We start from the raw sequence: 17,142 nt of genomic DNA, 5'->3' as shown, positions 1-17,142 counted from the left end.
TAGAACTAACACTAGATCTAGAACTAGAAAATATCGGGTTTAGCCGTGCGTCCTAGGTTTAGCAGTTTTGAGAGACGTACCGCTAAATCCGAATGTTTCTAGTTCTCGGTCTAGTGTTAGTTCTAGTTTTACACTAGCATTATCACTAGAACTAACACAAGACCTAGAACTAGAATCATACGGGTTTAGCCGTCTTGAAAGACGTGCGGCTAAATCCGAATGTTTCTAGTTCTAGGTTGAGTGTTAGTTTAGTCTAGTGTTAGTTCTACTTTCGTTTAATAAAGATATACCACAAGCTAACGCTGAATAACAATTAAAACTAGAGAACTAACACTAGACCTAGAACCCTACACTAGTCTAACCTAGACCTAATACTAATTTTCGGACGCACGGCTAAACTTGATACTTTCTAGTTCTAGTTTTACACTTGCACTATCACTAGAACCTAGATCATTTTGTTTATTAACAATTTTATTTAAAATCCTTCATAACTGCACTCGAAAGTACTTATCAGATAGGTTCCAGCAATTATCAACTCATGAGCTTGCTACTCGTTCACGTTCTGATACTATTTTTACATTTCCCGTTCATAGCACTAAAATTTATCACAGATCATTTACAGTACAGTTGATTGCGCTGTGGAATGGACTGCCTTCTGAAATTCGTAATATTTCTAACATTGCTAGGCTGTTTTCACTTTTTTCCTCTCTTCAACTGCTCTCACTTGTTAGTAACTGATATCCGGCAGATTCTTTTGGTCTCTTTTAGCCGCCCTCTCTCTCTTTTCGTGTCTTTTGTTTGTTTTTCTCTTTTTCTTGCCTAATCTTATTTGGTGATAAATGCTAATAATATCTAATTATCACTACTTGCCATATTCAGTAAATATTATTTTTGTTGGGTTATTTGGCAGAGATCGCTTGTGCGATAAAATGATCCATTTGCTGATACTGCCCATACTGCTTATATTGTTTAAGTTTCCGTTTATCCATTGCTCGACTAACAATCGACAATGGGATTTTATGTATATATTTTTGTTCTTATTATTGTTTTTTCTTTTTGTGTATCTTATGTAATTTTGTATTCTTATTTGTGGCAATAAATGGTAAATAATTCGTAAATGGCAATAACAAACGACTTGAAGGTGCAACCTCGGTAACGAAAATCATGTTAAAAATTTCTACATGACGACATGCCGATTCAAACGACATGATAAATGACACCTTTTGCCCACACACATACGATTTTTCTTTTGAAACTGATGTACGACGCGTGATCACATTTACTAAATCATTTGGATACTTTACCAAGTGTATGGAACATGACGCTTTTTTTGCCATTTTTCTTTCTATATCTCAACACGCCACGATTTTTGAAACGAAAAAACGTCTGTGTATGACCGGCTATTCAGCCATGTTGCATTGTATGTGTATATATTTTTGTATATTGCATTTTACGTGAAATTTACTGTATAGCAAAGCATGAACTATTTGAATCTTGTACGGATGTAGGTATAAATTATTATGTAAAATTTTTCGTAAATCTAGTCGAAAGATCCTAGATCTATGACGCCTTGCAAATTTTAAAAAAATAGTAGGAAAAGGATAAATATTGAGATGAAAATACGTGTTGCTAGTAAACACGTAAGGTACGAAGAAACGAGTTTTGCGAAAATCCACAATTTGTCGGTTGTTAGCGTTTTTCCGACACGATTTCATAAAATCTGTCCTGGAGGACAGCCGGGAGTAATTTGCGATATTAGATTTTCTGCTAAAAGCGTGACGTCCCGCGAGAGTAGCTCCCCTCCCAGCACCGTAGCATTGCCTTCTATCGCTTATCCTTCGATTCGGGTCAGAACACAACCAACAAATACCCATTTTGAATTGAATTCGAAACGAGATCGAATTAAGAACATTCTCTCCTTTGTTATAAAATCGTTTCCTTTGTCATTGAATATAATGAAAATTTTAATTAATCTAAACGTTTTCTAGTACCTAAAATGTAGTTCGAGTTTGAAAATCCGAGCCAAGGTTACTTGGTAAGGACGGATCGATCCGTTTTGGCATTTACCCTTGATAAAGTCGGCCTCTGCGGCCGACTATCGTGCTGATGCACACCCCATTATTTCCGTCCCTTTTCAACCATCAGGTATTTCATTTAGAGCTTTTGCGTCCCCATTTCTCCTTTATTAGACTTTAACATTAACTTTAACATTGGTTTATTTCGTAAAACGTTTAACACGGCGTACATAAACCGACTATTCCCGTTTTGGTACAAAAGCAAGTTGAACAACCATCCTCGAAATAACTCAACGGTTCATTACAATATTTCACATTTTCTAAAATTAATCCATTTTGTTCTTCCTTTATCGAACAAGGCGTGCTTATACAACCCACGGGTTTTCCACCGGCACAAAAACATTCTTGACAATTTTCAACTATTTTCGAACCAGGTATGCAAGAACCTAAACGAATTAAATGAATAAATCGTAAATTGATGTTTATCACTTACAATGTACGTTGGATATGAAATGATTAGTAATTAATATTAATGTAAACATTAATATGAACATTGTTTTATAAAATCTTGTTGGAATAATGGGTAATTTGTAATAATATTGCTGTATTATATAGCCTGTAGGGCGTTTATTTAACGACCGCATCGAAATATCGGTTTTAATTGCCCCCCGAAGCTGTCAGTTGAAATTAAAACAAACATTCCTGAATTGTATTATGCCTGAAATGAAAAGCAAAAAAAATCTACGCCCCATCGAACGTTTGCCCGTTTCGTTAATAATTAATTGCGCAATTTCGCCGACAAATTGGTCGAGGCATTTTTAATAATTATTCCCGGTCTCGACGTGTAACGCCGCAAAAGTAACACAAAGTCCAATTTAGCCGGAACTCAATTAACGTTTTGACGTGGGAAATATTAAAATTTTCCCTTAGAGAAAAAGAGAAATATTTTATTTGTAAAGAAATTATTTTTTTTTAACTTTAAATAAAAAAAGTTAATTTTTTTTATTCAGTTCGGTTTTAATCGAATTAATGTCCTCGCGCTGTAAACCAATTAACGCGAACATGTTTGTGCATATTCGATTTGTATCGATGCTAACGCTTTGCCTTCATCATAACCATCCCCGTTTTATTTCTATTTCATGAAAAGTGAATAAGATTTTATTGGTTCTGTTCAACAGCTGCACGAAAAGCTGTCACTTGTTGAGTTGGAGATGTTATCGGAAAATTGATTTGCCGGCGTCGTTTTTATTTTTAGTTTGTTGCGACCTTTTCACGATATCCAAACAAATAACCAACGAATTATCTCCTTAAAATTTAGTAATCTCTCAAATTAAATCTTAAAAAAACTATTCGGAGAAGCTCAACTTTATCCAATTAAAGTTTACGTTTGAAAATAATCCTGAGGTGCTTTCGGAATATACCGCTTTTGTTACATTACAGGGACAAAGCTTATTTATGTCAACCAACGAAGATAAAACACTCGGACTTTGTCATATAAATAATTATCTATTGTAAACTAAGGCAGGTAGGAGTGCGGGAAGTTAGTCCCTATTTTGTTATTTTTAAATTTTTCATTGATGTTCTAGATTGTTCTAGAGTTGTTCTACATTGTTCCAAAGCAGAAAAATCAGATTTTCTTTGTTGTTCTGGGTTATTCTAGTTATTGCTCTAGAAAACCAAAATTATGGGATACAGCATTACGAAGTTATAACTAAAAATAGGTTTGGCTACCAAAATGTCTAGATGATTGCTGTGACCATAGTTTTTCTATTTTCAATTCCATATTACAAATATGTACCCTGTACATATTATATATACAGGGTGATTTATAACATACGGAGGAGACTAAATGGGTAGGTACTTGAGGTCAAACTGAAGAGATTTTCTTAATAATGTTTTGTTAAAATCTTAATAGTTACATAGATATCGCATGTTAATTTTTTAAATAAGTTAGCGTCAACTTTTGAGAACCGCTGATATTCACTAAAGAACAATTAAAATACTTGTCAACGCCATCCTCATTTTTGAAGGAGCTGTCAAAGTAGACAATTTAATTGTTTAGTTTTAATACGTAATTTATGAAAAGAAATAATAGATGTTAATTTATGAAACGGATAATAATAATGTTTTAAATGCAAAATTACAAAATCTCTAAAACAAGAAAATAACATAATAATAATAATAATCTCTTTATAACATATGTTCAAAGTGCTGTCCTTGCATTTCGAAGCACAACTGCGCACGACGAATCCAATTTAACGATAATCGTGGAAATCGTGGACGTATGTTCTCTGTAGCGGCAGTGATGCGATGTCGTAGTTCGTCGATTGTATTAACCTCGGTGGCATATACTCTATCCTTCATGAATCCCCATAAAAAAAAGTCCAATGGGTTAAGATCGGGACTACGTGGTGGCCATGGAATAGGTCCACCTCGACCAATCCATTTTTGCCGAAAAGCATTCTCGAGCAGGAAATCTCGTACATTACGACTAAAATGTGCAGGACAACCGTCGTGCATAAACCACATCTCACGTCGCATAAGTAGCGGAATATCTTCCAGGAGTACTGGCAGATTTTCTTGTAAAAACTGTAAATAAGAAGTTCCATTAAGAGTTCCTGGTAATTCGAAAGGTACGAACAATCCTATTAACGTATTGTTCACAATTCCCGCCCATAGATTCACTCTGAATCGTTGTTGAAAAGAGCCTTGACGAATAACGTGTGGATTTTCGTCCGACCACACATGGGAATTGTGAACATTTAGAACACCATTTCTGGTAAAACAGCATTCATCCGTTACCAGTATACTGTCCGCAAAATCTGCTTCTCTGTTGGTACGATTTAGTAGCCACTCGCAAAATTGCAACCGCAAAGGATAGTCAGCGGGAGTCAGTCCTTGCACTTTTTGAAAATGATAGGGGTGTAAACCGTTACTTTTCAACGTACGCCAAACAAAATTCTGGGATACCTCGAGTTGGTGAGAAATTTGACGAGTACTCGTGCTTCGACCCGCTTCCACAATTTCTAGAATTTCTTCTTCCACATTCACTCCATTTCTGTTTAGTCTACCGCCACCAAGACCTTTCTTAGGTTGCAAATTTCCTGTCTCTCTTCCCCGCTGGATTAACCGAAGAAAAGAGTTTTCAGAAGGGATCTGTCGATTTGGATATCGTTCTAAATACAGACGTCTTGCGTGTGCAGCGTTTTCTCCAGCAGCTCCATAAATAATAATAAGCATATCTACGTATTCTTCGTTACTGTACATTACCATTGTATTTTTTGATTAGTAAAAATTCTAATTTTGACGTTAAATGACATTGATTATGAAAATTAAATGACATGTCCGTTGCTAGGTAACCAAGTCAACTGGATTGACAGCAATAAAAACATGGTATCAGCGGTTCTCAAAAAACAAACACCAGTTTTTGAGTGATTTAACAAATTTTTAAATAGCCGTAACTGCCATATTACAAAGATTTTATTATTGGTGCTAATCAGGCATTGCTTAAGTAACCCCGAAATATTCGCAGTTTGAATTTAAACGTAGTGTAATACCGTATATCGTAAGAAATGCTGGGCAATTAATTCAACTTTAATGCTCTATATCTTTGTGATTATTACGTTGTAGTCAAAACATTATTAAGAAAATATCTTCAGTTTGGCCCCTAGTACTTGCTCTTTTAATCTGCTCCGTATGTTATAAATCACCCTGTATATAGTTTCCGGATAGCAGAGATACAGGGTGTCTGAAAATCGTAAATTTCAAAAACTCCCTGTATATCAAAAACGAAGAGGGCTATGAAAATTTGGTTTGCGCCATTGTAAGTTTCACAAAAAAGTAGCTCAGGTTCGCAAAAGCCGCAACTTTCTATCTTTCATAATAACTGAGATACCCTGCAAACCCATCGAAATTTGGACACCTGTACTTATTATACCTAAACCAATCTGGAACAGCTATTATTTTCAGTAGAACAACTCTATAAAGGACACTTTACTATTTGAAAATTAAAGATTTTGGAAGTTTCAGTCAGTAATTCTTGCGTCAGCGATTTTAAATAACACAATAACAATTAAAAACATAACGATCTAAAATAACTCAAAGTTTGCTGATTCAAATTGTTCTAGGTGTGTTTTACGTTTAAATTAGGGAAAAAAAGGTTTTTCAGGTTACATGGAGATTAATTTTGCAAAATCATATCTTCCTAAGAATGTGTCCCACCCACACAGAGATATATTTATACAGGTGTCCCGCACCGATTGTACAATACTGCATCAGCATATTCTATGATCGAAAATAAACAACAAAAGCCTAATAAACATAGGTCAGAAAATGAATCATTTTCGAGATATTTAGTTTCATAAGTTGATATTGTTAACATCATGAATTTAAATTTGTTTTTATAATAATTAAGTCGTTACTATGATTACGATAAGTTGTTTAATCAAAAAAAATAATACTTCACGAAATTATTATTTTACTATTTAATTTAATAAAACTATTAAATATGGCACCTATTAATTACTCCAAGGAAGAGATGGCGGATAGTGTGTATTGTTACACCATATCCACAAGGCCGGTGGAATTAGAAGAAGCAGTTTTGAGAAGAGTTGATGAAAATGCTTCAACCAGCATTAAAAGAAATTCTGCACAAGAAAACATTAACAAAACAACCGTTCACCGCATTTTAAGGGAGCAGTTGCTTTATCCTTATCATTACAACACCATTCAAGCTCTAAAAGAAAATGATGGCGAAAAAAGAGAGATTTGTTGTAGGTGAGCCATATAGGAAGAGGTAGTAAACGTCGACTTTCCCATAAACATTGTATTTACGGATGAAGTAACATTTACTCAAAGCGGAATTTTTAATATTCATAATGCGCATATTTGGGATGATGAAAATCCCCATGCAATACTAGAAACTCATCATCAGTGGCGATTCAGTGTTAATGTATGGGCTCGAATTATAGGTGATCAGTTATTAGGTCCATTCTTTCTTCCAAAGAGATTGACAGCCAATGCTTAGATACATTTTTTACAAAATGACGTTACAGAGGCATTTGATCAATTATCTCAACAAATTCTAGAAGATTGCTACTTTATGCACGATGGAGCACCAGCGCATTATGCACGCGCTATTCGAGCATACTTAAATAACAGATTTGGCAATAAGTGGATTGGCCGAGGAGGGCCACCTCGTTCACCAGATTTAAATCCGTTAGATTTTTGGTTTTGGGGACATTTAAAACAAATTGTTTATTCTGAAGGCGTTCAAATTGTGCAGGATTTGAAAAATAAAATTAGTAATGCATATGACACAGTAAAACAAATTATGACATGAATCTTTTCCAATTTGTTAAATATTCGTTGTTTTTATGCTGGTTGAACGATTTTCTTCGACAGTCTTTGTTACTTGTTTTGTTAAATTATTAATGAACTGTATTAATTAACTTAATATTATCTTATTATTTATTAAATTTTATCTTAACCATCGTAACCATGGTAATTATATAATTACTGCATCTAAATCGTTACAATTAATGATGTTAACAATAGGTCAACTTATGAAACTAAAACTTTGAATATCTCGAAATGGTCCATTTTCAGACCTGTGTTTATTAGACGTTTTTTGTCTATTTTCGATCAGAGAATACGCTGATGCAGTCTTGTATAATCGTTGCGGGACACCCTGTATATACTATATTTGTTCCCATATATTAATAAAATAAAATATTAAGAGTCTAAGGATTTAGATTTTTTGCAATTTTTTTGTATAGATTTCAAACCTTTTCCGCCATTTTTAAACAAGTAATGACGTGATCGCTATTTTTTTCAAACAGCAATCCCCCATTTTGATTATGGAATATGAAAGAGGATTTTTTTCTGAATTTGGTACCGCCAAAATTAATATTAGCTACATAACAAAATTTTCGAGAAATATTGCCTTGAAGATGATTTCCCATTTAATTGAGGCAGAAGAATAGCAGTAGCCATCCGTAACCATGGCAACCAGTTGTTTCAGATACTTTATTAAGACAATGATTAATTTTCGATATCTGAAACTGTTGGTTGCCATGGCTAGCTACTGCTATTTTGCTATCTCAATTGAATAGGACGTGTTCAATAGGATTCAGGTCAGGACCATTGCATGACCTGAATTCCACGTTCTTGCAAAAAGTTTCTGGTGATGCCGGCGGTATGTGGCTTTGCATTGTCCTGCATTAGGATGAAATTTTGACCGACCCCATATGAAGCAGGCACTACATGGTCCTCCAAGATGTTTTCGATGTAATTCATAGTATTTAGTCTATCAGAAACAACAACAAGAACAGTTCCGTTGTCTATACTGATTCCAGCACAAACCATAACAGATCCTCGACTCGACGGCTGCGTAGCGTTCACCAGGACGTCTACATATATATACGTACTCGACCAAGTTCGCAACAAGTTAAACGAAATCTGGACTCGTCTGTAAACAGTACAGGCGTCCAGTGACGATGTGATGCAGAGCAAACCTCATTCTCGCTGCTTTGTGATGCTGCGTAAGGCGTGGTTTGCGGACAGGTCTTCTAGGTTTCAAATTCGCTTCTTTTAATCTGTTTCTAGCAATTTGATCAGAAATGTCTATTCCATGAGCTCGTGTTTGGTCGTTTAGGAGGTCTCGTGCTGTGGCAGTACGCGTACGTAGACAGGCAAGGACAAGAAATCGGTCTTGATTTTGAGTAGTTTTTCGATTTCGACCTTGTCCAGCTCTTCTAATAGACAAATAGTGTATTTTTGTTTGCTGATCGAATAGTTGGATTATTCATTTGTTGATTTATTATTTTTCTTGTTAGGTCTGCATTTTGCTGTATTTTTAAGAAGTTATGATTTTGCAAAATTAATGTCTGTGTAACCAGAAAAACCATTTTTCCCTAGTTTAAACGTAAAACACATCTAGAACAATTTGAATCAGCAAAGTTTGAGTTATTTTAGATTGTTCTATGTGTTTTAATTCTTGTTGTGTAATTTAAAACCACTGACGCAAGAATTACTGACTGAAACTTTCAAAAACTCCAAATTTTTAATTATAACTTCGTAATGATGTATCCCATAATTTTGATTTTCTAGAACAATCAAAATTATCAACAACCCAGAACAACAAAAAAAGTCTGATTTTTCCAAAAATGGGGGGCTAATCAAAAAACCCATTTTTTCGGTTTTTCTCGCCCAGTTTTTATTTTTTCTATTTGCCGCTTTGGAACAATGTAGAACAACTCTAGAACAATCTAGAACAACAATAAAAAATTTAAAAATAAAAAAATGGGGGCTAACTTCCCGCACACGGCAGGCAGAATATATTCTTACTCTTCGTGCTAAATTGTAGCTGAAGCACAACAATCGAATCCTTTAAAGATAAAACGTGATTCCAATATTTAGTGTCCTATTCATATTTGGCATACTATCTTTTTTCGTTGATTCCTCATCATGTTGAATCAAAATGATTTCTGCCCAGTGTTATAGGGAGTTCGGCAGTGAAACTTGATGGTTTTTAAACATGGGTAATGGGTAATCTCATTTCCTTTCATTGTTTTCGCGTAGAAGTGTAGTTACAGCGGTAATCGAACTTCATCTAGAGGCGCCAGCTATTAAAATCTATTAAATTAAAAACTTATTTAATTCAAATAATGTTCAAAATAAAATAAATATACGTAATTATTTTAATTATAATCACAAAAATCTGATTATAGACATTAATGATTTTGATCGAATCACACGAAACTCTATCATTAATAATAATGTACAAAGAGAAATATTCCATGGAGAAATTTCGCCGTAATTTCACCATGAATGTAACTCCATATATATTCGCACACAATGTTAGATTATTTGAAATTCAAATTTTGGACGTTCGAGTCTCGCAGACGGGTCAACCCTGCTCCCTCGACATTGCGAAACACTGATAAAACATAAAACAAACCCATTCCAACGAACCCCCGCAAGCGAATCCAATCCCGGCCTCAATAAGCCAACGTTCACCTAAATATAGAGGAGCACGAGACCTACAACGAACCCTATATAAGAACCAGGACCGACGCCTAATAGCTTTCAGACACGCACATTGCACGTATAATTAGGTTTAATATACCACCATTCCAGTTTTAAACAACCCCCGCAACAAGAACAAACACTACAACAACGTTTCACATTCTTTCAGTGTATAACCAAACGATAAATTAAACAAATTGTGAGATAACAAGGCGAATGGTGCGATAACGAGAAACTATTTATTTAATCACAAATTAAAAATGATTTTTTTTTTAGATTCTTGATGAGACCATGTTATGTGTGGAATATTGTAGAAAAAAATTAACACACTACACGGCGGTTATTGAACTGTTTTCGACCGGTACGCACGGCGCCGTGACGGCGCGATGCCGCCGTCGCGTCGGCGTCACCACCACCAGAGAGGGTAGAAAAAAGCACGGAAAGGTAACGGAATTTCCCTCCGCCAACAGCGGCGTCTCAAATTAGCGCCCAAGTATTTAATATTCGCTCCACTTTATCATGTTTATGGCGTGCCTTAAATGGACGTTTTCCATGATGGACTCATAAAGAATTCAGAAGAAAACGAATTCTATTATACTTTATTTTTTCATTCCGAGGAGTGTTTTCAAATTGAAGCGCCAAAAAGAAGGGTTGCTATTGGTCAGTTTTAAGCAAAAATTACACTAGGAAAATTAGAAATGTTAGAAACATTTGGGTTTAGCTGTATTATCTCTTAGTGCGGTTAAACCCGAATGATTTTAGTTCTAGGTTTTGTGTTAGTTCTAGTTTTAGTTTAATAAAAATATGCAAAATAGTGATATTTTATGCTAACCAACGCTACGTACCACTGCCACTAAAACTATCACTAGACCGAGAACTAGAAACATTCGGATTTAGCCGTACGTCTCTCAAGACGGCTAAACCCGAATGATTCTAGTTCTAAGTGTTGTGTTAGTTCTAGTAATAGTGCTAGTGTAAAACTAGAACTAACACTAAACCCGAAACTTTCTAGTTCTAGGTCTAGTGTTAGTTCTAGTTTTACTTCAATAAAAATATACAACATAGTGATATTTTATGCTAACCAGCGCTACGTACCACCGCTACTAGAACTAACACTAGACCTAGAACTAGAAACATTCGGATTTAGCCGCACGTCTCTCAAGACGGCTAAACCCGAATGATTCTAGTTCTAGGTCTTGTGTTAGTTCTAGTGATAGTGTAAAACTAGAACTAACACTAGACCTAGAACTAGAAAAATACGGGTTTAGCCGTGCGTCTTCAGACGTAGTTAGTTCTAGTTTTATTTGCTTTATACAGTCACGTTTTTGTATACTTTTATTGAACTAACACTAGATCTTTAACTAGAAATATTCGGGTTTACCCGCACGTCTTTCAAGACGCCTAAACCCGAATGATTCTAGTTCTAGGTCTTGTGTTAGTTCTAGTGATAGTGCTAGTGTAAATATAAATATTGTGGTGACATATAGTAACTTTATTTTAAATACCGTATTTTCTCGAATGTAATCCGCACCTTTTTTGCAAATTTTATGTGCTCTAAAATCAAATGCGGATTACAATCGGGTGCGGATTAGATTCGCAGTCGTATAGTTGCAATTTGGAAAATAGTAAAATAAAATCACATTATAACAATACCACTTTCCTAAGGGTTTTAGAACGATATTTACATTTTTATGTATCATTTTCTTCCCATATTACGTCATCTTCGGATTATACAAAACTTCTTAAATGATGTTATAATATTGTTTTCAGGGATCGTTTTCCATGTCGCCTACACTCACTGAACATGTTCAGAAGCTCCTTTAATTGCTCCCGGTTTTGTTAATTCTCGAGTTTGTTAATATACATATACATACACAGGTTGTAGTATGGATGTTATTCCACCAGGTATTATTATTGTGACAAGAAGTCTAAACCAAGGGCAATCATCTATGATTAATTAATATCCTTATTTAATAATCTTCCTGGTTTACGACTCCATACTTGTCTTAATCATTCCATCATCAGCTTTTCAATTATCCATCCTTTTTGTTGTGCCCTAACTAGGACGTCATTCGGGAAGTCTTCAGGTTTCAGAATGTTTTTTTTCTCAATAGTAGTAAAGTCAGCAATTTTTCCCTATCACTTGTTACTGCTAGCATCAATGTGATGCGCAATTTTTCGCAACCTTTCGTTTATAAAGAAATTTCCTACACACCTCTTCTTTCCAGTGTGTAATTGGATGGCATATCCAGATATACTACCGTTTTGTTGACATTGACAGTTTGGGACAAATTGAAATTTTCTTGAGAATCATTAGGAGCTTTTGGGAAATTGTAGTTCTGCGCCTCAACGATAACACCATTCGGCGCATAAATCCTACAGTCCAACCTTAGCTAGTATTAAAAATTTTTTAGTCCCTCCTTTCGTTTTTCTTGAGAGAACTAGAAAACTGCCTCGTCAATTTCATGAAATCGTCTCTTCTTGAAACAGTCTGCAATAGCTACCTGGTCTTTCCGCAACAGCCGCAACGTTACTCTCATTATCAGCAAAAATTGTACCAGCTTTTCGATTTCCTTAACGCTAACTTAATAACATCTCTTTAAACTTTGCTGTAGAGAAGAACCTTTTAGATTTTTGCTACTTCTTTTTTATAATTACGCTATTATATTTATAATTAAGCACACACCACGTTCGAGCTACTACGAGGGCAGTATATGAACGGAATTCGTGCTAGGCATAACTATTTATTTTTAAAATTATATTTATTTTCCAATTTGTCTGGCTTGGTAAATTTAAAGTCCAGTCTAATAAAAACTCGTCGTAAGCAAGGTTTCTTTAGGTGCATCAGCGTCAGTCAACGGAAAAAATATATATTTATGGTTAACAACAAGCATCGCATCGTTTTGGTGTTGTTGAATTGCTCAAAGAAAGATGCGGATTACATTCGCAAACTAAATTTTTTTACCACTATGCATTTTTAAAATCGGGGTGCGGATAAGATTCGAGAAAATACGGTAATTCAAATCAATAAAATAAAAAATTTAAATTTAATTTTCAACACTGTTCTACAACGTTGTCAAATTTGTAAATGGCTTAGGTAAGCGTGAGACTTCAGGGCTCTTCAGGGTTATTTGTGGGTTCAAGGTTTGAGTAAACGAGTACAAAAATAAATAAGTAAATTTTAAGAAAACTCTCAGTGAAATAATTAATAATGTTATCTTTTAACTTGTAGTTAATACGAAGTTAATTAATTAATCAAGTTTAATAATTGAATTGCGTAATGAAATTGACGAAATTGTAATAACATAACCTAACTCAAATTAATCGTATTTAAGGTAAGTGAAATTTTGAATGAAAATTAAAATAAAAAAAACGAATAATAATGAAATTGAAAATTATAACTTAGCTTATCTTGTAGATTACTGAAGTTCTCGGATAAGGAAACTTGGTCTGTTGCAAAGGATTCGGTAATAATGATTCTTAATTGGATTGGAATAATTCTTCGGAATGATATACTGGATTTTCTTGTTTATTATTAAAGATGATTAATTTGAATTCCAATAATCTTCTTATATTCTTATTTAACTTATTAAAATAATGTTTTCTATTTTTGAGGTTATGTCACAATAGTGTTTGACAAATAACCTAACTTTTGTGTTCGTCTTTAAAATGATCGCGGACAAAATTAGCGTGCGCTCTTCGTCACGTTCGAAATCACACTAAAATTTACCACTTTCGTGTGTTTATTGCTAAAACGATTTAAATAACGTTTTCTGATTGGTTAAATTCATCAACTTGAAATTCGCAATTTAAATTTCTCCGGTACTGCCAACTTTGAAATGTCAAATGTCACTAATTAAATTTTATCAAAAATTATTGAAATTTCTATTTTAACAATATTTACGTATGAAATGTTATAGTTTTATTGTTTTAACTTTGATTTGCTGATTTCGGAACATTTTCTTTTAAATTTCAACGTCCAACTTCAAAAATATATTCAAATATTTAATCTACGGATTTTCGTCCAATTCTTCATCAAAACTCCCATATGATGGATGGTTTTCGTTCTCGACATGCTAAAATTATCGTTTTGAATAGTTTCAACCGGACAAATATGAATTACAATAAGAAATTAATGAAAAATGAAATTTGAGGTTATGTCACTGTCAAAATTCCACAAAATTACTTCGTATTGACTTTGCATGGATTAAATACAATAAAAAACGTAAACGGTCAACAATACATAATAAAGTAGTAATAATCGATCGAGTATAGTAGTAATAACAAAAATGTGGGTTATTAAATATAAGTGCGTCCATTACATTACACCTTGTTTTATCCGAAATGTTTTAAATAAAAACACTACAAATAGTCGCATATTTTCGTTTAAGTACATCTTAAGTATAACAAAGTTAACGACTTAGCAGTAAAGTCGCGTAGTAAATTTCCTTTAATTCCAAAACACGGTGGACCGAGAAAAGAAAAAAAATAATAAAAAAAAGACGGGGTGGCCAGAAGAAAGAGCAAAATCTGGAAAAAAAACTCAACGCAAAGGGGGGTCTTTTTTACGATATACATTTCACGGTAACTAACCTTTGAAACGTCGCACGAAGGGCTGAAATACTAAAAGCAACCCCGTTTTAAGGACCATATAAATCGACCGTCGAGTCGATTTTTCGGTCGCCGTTATTTTTTGCCTTACTCATAATCACCAAAGCAAACTCCGGCAATTAAACTGTGTTCGAAACTAATTCAACAGAGGGTGCAAAGTTTCGAGCATGGATTGAACTACAAGGTGCTCACCGCTCCACCGGTTGCTGGTGGTACAAGGGAGCGAAACGGAAATGTGCACAGTTCGTCGAATACGCCAAATATTTGCTTTATGTGCAAAGGCGTAAATAACTGAAATTCGCTGTATGATCCCTATACACACCGAAGAACGTGGTTGTTTCCATAACCATTTGAAACTACCGTTTGATCTTTCACGTAACATTGTTTGATGGGTATTACAGTTAGTTCATATCACCTCAATGATTTTAGTATTAAAATTATTTTTTTTTTAAGCTTTGAGTCTCTTTGAATCGTTCTTGATAACAAACTAATTTAATACCAATCAACCTCAACTTGAATTCTAGTTAATATTTGTGTTTTAAAATCGCCTCCAATTTCACTAACTGAAATTGAAGCGTGAATATGGTTGGAGTTAGTCACTTTCGATAACAATTTTCGTTTTTGATTGGTGTTGTTATTGAAAGAAATTTGAAAAATGGAATTACTAAAGCGTAAATTCGTTGCTACGCGTTTTGGTATTCTTTTGCCATCACAAAAAATTCTCCTTACCATCTTGCTGGGAATTAGAGCAACCCGGTATTAGCAGGAATAGTTACATTAATCAACAAATAGAACCGAATCATAAAAATTTGCTAATTCGATATGCTCAATTTATTTCTTCTGCATTCTAGAGCAGAGAAAAAGGAAGGAACAAATATAGCAGGAGCTCCTAATATCTTATAGGTGGACCCATTTCCCAAAAGATCTCTATGTACATGAATTCACACATGAAGAACAATTATTGCATGTCAAATTCTCAAGACAAGTCAGTGTATATGTCGTAGGCATATTGCGCAATCCGGCTTATTACAATTTTGTAAACAGCCTGAAATTTTTTAGGCTTATTACAATAAGCCCACGAACCATCAGTCCAATTGGAAAGTGGACAACTGTTTCTTTAAAAAGCCTGGTTTTATTGAGGCTTTTTGCAATTAGCCGTACAGTCGACGGCGTATTAAGAATAAGCTAGGGTGGGGTTGTTGTGATTAACGCATTATACTTGCATTGAAACGTGTGCGCCGCGTCAAAAAGTCAAACAACGTCAAAAAGCACACGAAGGTCAAAAACGAGCGGCAGAAAAAATGATTGAAAATACCGGGAAGAACCTAAAATCGGTCATAGTTGGAAATTTTGTTCTATTAAATGTACCGAAAGTCGACCGTGGCCCTTTAGACGCACCAAATTTAATTGGAAAAATTCTTAAAACTAATAATGATGTTTATCAGATAGGAACAAAGAGTGGAATTATCAAAACATGGTTTTCTAGAAGTGACTTCCAAATTTCTGGCGCACAATTTGTTGAAGATATCCCCGAAGAATATATATCTGTTCGTCAAGCTGTAGCAAATGAGTCAATGTTTGGAGGTCAAGGCTATAATACCTGTAAGTGTACAGTGTCAAAAACCCAATGCTAAACAAAAAAGTGCGTGTGCAGGAAAGCAAAGCAAATGTGTTCATCAAAATGCCATAAGAGTTTACCATGTGGAAATAAGTGAAAATAAAATTAGTGTTAATTAATAAAACACAAGTTTAAAAAAGTTTTTGTTAATTTAATTTTCTTTATATTATTATTGTATTATATGTTCTATTTTAACATTGATCTGAATGATCTGTTTAGTTAATATGTGATAAATGTTTATCAATAAAAACTTGTTCATCAAAAATTGTCGTTTTTCAACTTTCTTGCATAAAATAACCTATAATTAGTTCAAATACTTCAAGAATACTTTAAGGTCGGGTAATTTTCTCGGTATAATTTTAGTAAACTTTTATTAGCCTAGGTTTATTGCAATAAGACTAGAAACCACCAGGCTTTTTGATGAAACTGGTGCTCACTTTCTAATTAGCCTAACTGTATGTGCGCTTATTATAATAAGCCTAAGAAATTTTAGGCCGATTAAAAAATGTGAGATAATTTTCCAATTTGCCAGGCACATTGCAAAATGACGGCGCTTATTGTATTAAGCCGGATTTTGTAATTTGCCTACGACATATACACTAATTTTAGGAATTTTACCCAGGATCGTGGAATCTAAATCTTTGAGTACGATAGAATTTAATTCTGACTAGGAAATAAGGAAGGGGTGAACAACAAGCAGAAACTGTGCCAGTAAGCGGCCTCAAGCGACTAGCTCCGGGAGCGAAATTATAGTGTTAGAACAAAAATAAGTCCCGGGAGATTTTCTGTATCGTCGCAGCGTAATAAGGATTTAAAGGATTTGCTGTACGGGGAAGAGTTAGAAGGGCGGTTATTCGATCCGCTGAAAGA

The 17,142-nt window shown here is 34.4% G+C and overlaps 1 protein-coding gene and 1 long non-coding RNA gene across 4 annotated transcripts in view; one reads left to right on the top strand and one right to left on the bottom strand.

Moving 5' to 3' along the window:
• The window catches only part of LOC111422508 (syntaxin-binding protein tomosyn), a 99,286-nt gene that overhangs the window by 78,263 nt on the left and 3,881 nt on the right, over window positions 1-17,142 (bottom strand). The window lies entirely within an intron of this gene.
• LOC139429228 (uncharacterized) lies at window positions 11,502-14,416 on the top strand. The gene is made up of 3 exons (XR_011639892.1): window positions 11,502-13,217; window positions 13,276-13,378; window positions 13,462-14,416. It is a non-coding gene; the product is annotated as an uncharacterized lncRNA (long non-coding RNA).

The sequence above is a fragment of the Onthophagus taurus genome, chromosome 3 (genome assembly GCF_036711975.1).
Source record: "Onthophagus taurus isolate NC chromosome 3, IU_Otau_3.0, whole genome shotgun sequence".
NCBI classification, from domain to species: domain Eukaryota; kingdom Metazoa; phylum Arthropoda; class Insecta; order Coleoptera; family Scarabaeidae; genus Onthophagus; species Onthophagus taurus.
This window is presented reverse-complemented; position numbering and strand designations above follow the sequence as displayed.